This window comes from Hipposideros armiger, unplaced genomic scaffold (genome assembly GCF_001890085.2).
Source record: "Hipposideros armiger isolate ML-2016 unplaced genomic scaffold, ASM189008v1 scaffold_300, whole genome shotgun sequence".
NCBI lineage: Eukaryota > Metazoa > Chordata > Mammalia > Chiroptera > Hipposideridae > Hipposideros > Hipposideros armiger.
This window is the reverse complement of record NW_017731650.1, coordinates 391898-396993: the sequence shown is the minus strand read 5'-3', so window position 1 is coordinate 396993 and position 5096 is coordinate 391898. Positions and strand designations below refer to the sequence as shown.

The window sequence follows — 5096 nt, the reverse complement described above, 5'->3', positions numbered from 1 at the left end:
TGTAACACGGTGCTGTCAATTGGAACACGTTTTCTGTCATGTCTTCTACCCACAAATTTAATGCCTTTTCTATATTAACTAAGCACTTATTACACACTGTGGCTGTAACTTTTGCATTTTCAGGTGTGAGAGCAAAACTAAAATGAAATTATTTCCTTCTTCATAATTTCAAGGATAGAAGATTCATACTGTTCATCTTAGCAACCTAAGCATATGATCTTTAAAATTTCCTTATTAAGTCCAGAACTTTACCTTTTTACTTAAATGAAGCACGTTACGATTTTCTTTGGCATGTTTAAATTGCCAGCATTATTCCTCTTACTCTTTGGGGCCATTATTAAGTAAAATAAAGGTGACTTGAACACAAGCACTGCAATGCCATGGCAATCAATCTGATAATAAGACAGCTCCTAAGTGACTAACGGTCAGGTATCATACACAGTGTGGAGATGCTGGACAAAGGGATGATTCACATCCCTGACAGACGGAGTGGGACAGAAAGAGGTATCATCATGCTACTCAGAATTATGTGCAATTTAAAATTTATGAATTGTTTATTTCTGGAATTTTCCATTTAATATTTTTGGACCAAGTTTGGTCATGGGAAACTGAAAATGAACTAAACTGAAACCTCAGATAAGGTGGAACTACTGTATATAAATATATACTACACAAAACATCAGTATAGTCAATATTGTCAGTATACATATAATATATTGGTTCATCGGGAAAGTCATGACTTTTCTGATGACCCAATATATAAATAATGATGAATACATGACATTATAAATGTAGTGTTTTATATTATATATATATATATATATATATATACATATTTATATCTTTCCAATGACCTGTCATTCTAAACAAAATGGCTAATAATTTTGTTATTAAGTAATGTTATTTATTTCCAAATATGATTTTTCTGTGTTTATTTTCTTGAATTATGTTTAGTTGTATAAGTAAGTCCATAGATTAATTAATTCGTGCTCTATTGTGCCTCATCTTAATCTAAAGAGAATCGTGAATATTTTAAACCACCAGTGGGTTAGTAAAAATAGCCAATCCATCCCCTAACTAATCCCTTTCTATTGAAACACATGTTTTTGCAATGTGATTTCGTTTTCATCAAATGTGTTATCTGAAAAATGTAGCCAATTACGCATTATAACAAAGCAGCATGTATTCGGCTTTGGAGATCAGAGATTGTTGGAGATGGATAAGACCAGATCACACGTAGATCACTATAAAAACATTGTTTTATACTTGATATCCTGCTCTAACATAGGTCTCTAAGTCATTGTCACCTGGCTATCTGCTTTATCTCCTTTTGGAGTTAAATTATCACTAAAACACTGAGGTTTGCCATTCATGCCAATATCAGTATCTTCAAAATTAAAACTGGGATTGAAGGAGGATCCTGAACACCCAGATTTTTATTTTCTTTAATTAAAAGTTAGTATGTATAATATGGAATATTATGTATACTAACCTGAAGGGATAGCTATAAAAAACAAGTTCAAGAGCAATGTTCTTGATAGTTTATAAAAACAAATGTCAACAGCAAAAATATCCCTCTCTGGGGTGACCAGTTAGCTCAGTTGGTTTGAGCATGGTGCTGATAACAACAAGGTTGCCGATTCGATCCCTGTATGGGGTCAACCACTGTGAGCTGTACCCTCCCGAAAAGAGTCAATTATGCCATTATAGCATAAAAGCAATGTGTAACCATTGACCATGGCTGCTCCCCAATAAAATTAAAATATATATGTGTATATATATTATCCCTTTCTGACAAAAGAGACATAAAAATGCATATCTGTGCTTTCTGAGGTTGGAGAAGTGCACGTGAGGACGGTACAGAGGCACATGCCACACTTTGACTTTGGCCACATCAGAGAGAAGGACAGAGACCAAGAGGAGAACGGGTTAGTAACTTTCTCTTTATATGAGTCTGTTTTGAGTTTTAAAACATATTACTTTTATAATTATATATCTGTATAATTATATATTTTTAAATATTCATATATACTTACATAATTTACTTACATATATTTATGTAATTTGTTCAAATATATTCTATATTATTATATACCCATATAATATATAATTACATATCTTTAAAATATATAATGATATGTTATTATATACCCATGTAATCCTTATGTGTGTGTAGTGTGTGCACACATACATATACATATGTGTATATTTAAATTCACCAGTTGTGTTTGATTTAACATTGTTTTCCTGTGTTTTATTTCTGAGGCTATCATTCTTAAGTATATTTTTGTATCAACTGTCTTTGGGTAAGAAACGTTATCAACAAAAAAGTATATCTTAATGTCAGGAGAGGAAGTAAATCTGTTGCATTAAAATAGAAATTTGTTAATATATTGGTTAATAATTTAGGCATAACAGATATTTTAAATTATTCTAATGAATTATGAGAAAAGGCAAAATATTTCCTTCAGCCCGTTGCAAATAATGTGTCCACTTCAGAAGAAAACACATGGCTGATCAAAGCAGATTATAAATATGAAACATATTACAGAGTCATAGTTTAAAACAGCATTGGTAGTACAGAAATAGTAGATGTGTGTGTTACTAACAGGGGTCATCTAACTGTATAAGGAAAGAAAGTGTTCTTATCATACTGGTTTAATAAGTAGATATTACTGACAAAAGTTTAAGTCCAGTATAAACATTAATTATTTTCATCACAGCAAAAGAAACAGAATTATTATTGTTACTGTAGGAACACTGAGTTCATAAGCATTTGCACCAAAAGGAAAAACTGTTTCAGGGAAAAGAGGACATTGAATTAGAAGGGAAATACTTTTGTTGACTTTTCTCAAAAATAGGACTGTACTGCAACTTGCCAAATCCAAAAATTGACTAGGAAAGTTTAGTTAAAAATATTTTGGCTATCCATATACTTTGAGGTGTAGGAGTTCTGCTCACATTCTATGCCCTACATTGCCATACAAAATTAGAAGAAAAAAATCACCAAATATGGTATATGATATGTTATAGTACAGTATTAAAATGTCTTTAAATAATTAAGACTTACTGTTATTTCTGTGTCATCCCTTCACAATGCCATTTTAATGATCAATAGTAACCTGAAAGGAAAAGAAATAAATCAAGGTATCGACATCATTTAAAATTTCCATGAACTCTGCTCAGAGAACTTTAATGTTCACACACACACACACACACACACACACACACACACACACACACAAAGAATAAAAATGTGAGGTGATAGATGTGCTAATTAACTAGATGGGAGAATTCTTTCAAAATGCATACATATATCAAATCATCATGATGTATACTTTAAACATCTTGCAATTTTATATGTCAATTATACCTCAATAAAGTTGTAATTTTAAAAAATCCTATGAACTAACATATAACGTTCATTTTACATTTATTCAAAAAATCTTAAAACCAAAATATCCTTATTAAAATGGGATGTCTAAAAAGTTTGAATATTTCAGTTTATATTCTATCCATTGACAATATCTTTCCTATAATAAAAATAGTTATCCTCTTGGATTCCCTAAAAATCATTATAAAGTAATAAGATCAATAATATTAATGAAGTGTGTTGCTAGGAATAATCAATCTAATTCATTGTAAGGATTCTTTCTAATTTGGAAATATACAACTTCTAAAAATAACCATGTATGGGAGTCAAAATTAATAAAAGTATTAAAACAGGCCCAGACAAAATTAAGTTTACATAAATTTAATTTGAAGTCAAAATGTTCTCTTGCTATTTTTATTGTTATAGTTGTTGTTTTCAAAATACCATAAATATTTGAGAGACAAAGATTGCTGTATGGGTGAACACACTAAATACCACCAAATAATTTGTTTAATATCTCTAATTTTATAAAAAAACAAAACACTTTTTTCATGGAATGACATTTTTTAAATACAGTTTTATTTAAAAATGTTAATATCAAAATATACTATAAAATGTCTAATGTCTAAATTTTTAGTACTTAAAATGCTATTCCTAGCTTTTTAAAAATGTTTTAAAATGTCATTTTATATGCTGCATTTACAATTAATTTCCTTACCATTTTGATTTGCTGTCACGGGCATCAAGAAATTATTTATTCATGAAAATAACTAAAAGAATTTGAAATGAGGTGAAAATTTTGGAAAACATATGCTTACTGATGAGGTTTTACAAGTTATATTCCAACTCTGTGAGAATCTACAAATATTAACAAGATGATTGATGGGCTAGTCCAGTTTTTCAAACAGCAGAATATTCATGTAGGCTGTAGAAAGAATGTTTTCCTCTGTTGACCTAGTTCATTCATAGTTGGCAAAATATTTGGAAAGTAAAACATTAAGGAAAGCTAGTCTCCTTTCCAGACCATGAATATGCAGAAAGAGGACAGCAGAATCTAAACTTATAACCCAATGTTTCAAGATTCTCATTTTAAGCCTATGTAGTCTATTTTTGTTGTTGTTGTTTAACAAACCTTATACTATGTATGAACAGTACAATTACATACAGAGGGTGCCAAAAATGTGTACACATTTTAAGAAAGGAAAAAACTATTAAAATTGTAATACTCAATATATACCAGTAACAAAAGATGAATACAAGTCACGTTTGGCTTCTTCAAGTACAAAAGGTGCTCAAAGTGGTTACCATCAGCATCCAGACACTTTCGATTATGGCGAACTACTGCTTGAGCAATGTTGACCAAAGTGTCAACTTGCATACATTTTTTTGGCACCCCTAGTATATTTTTGTTTAAATAACTGTAAATAGTTCTTGATCTTTTAATACTAAAGTGAACTAGAGAAATATTGATGGGCTGGCTGAGTGGCACATTGGTTGAGAGCTGGCTTGGGAAGCCAGAGGGCCCTGGTTCGGATCCCATATATGAGGGCCAGTGACACTGCCCTCTACAGCTAACATGCTGAACAACAGCTGGACCTGGAGCTGGGCTGCGGTGAGTTGCCGTGGACAGCATAGGCTGCAGCCCCTGTGGCAGTGGGTTGCCATGGGCTACCGTATGTAGCCAGCAGCCAGCGTGAGCGGCCAGCAGCTGCAGTGAGCGGCC

At 31.8% G+C, this 5096-nt stretch overlaps 1 long non-coding RNA gene across 2 annotated transcripts in view; it reads right to left on the bottom strand.

The window, feature by feature from the left end:
* Positions 1-5096, bottom strand: part of LOC109391718 (uncharacterized) — a 431571-nt gene that overhangs the window by 291483 nt on the left and 134992 nt on the right. For both annotated transcript variants that reach the window (XR_002125904.1, XR_002125903.1), the window contains exon 3: positions 3071-3122. This is a non-coding gene — a long non-coding RNA (uncharacterized LOC109391718). The remainder of the gene's footprint in view (positions 1-3070; positions 3123-5096) is intronic.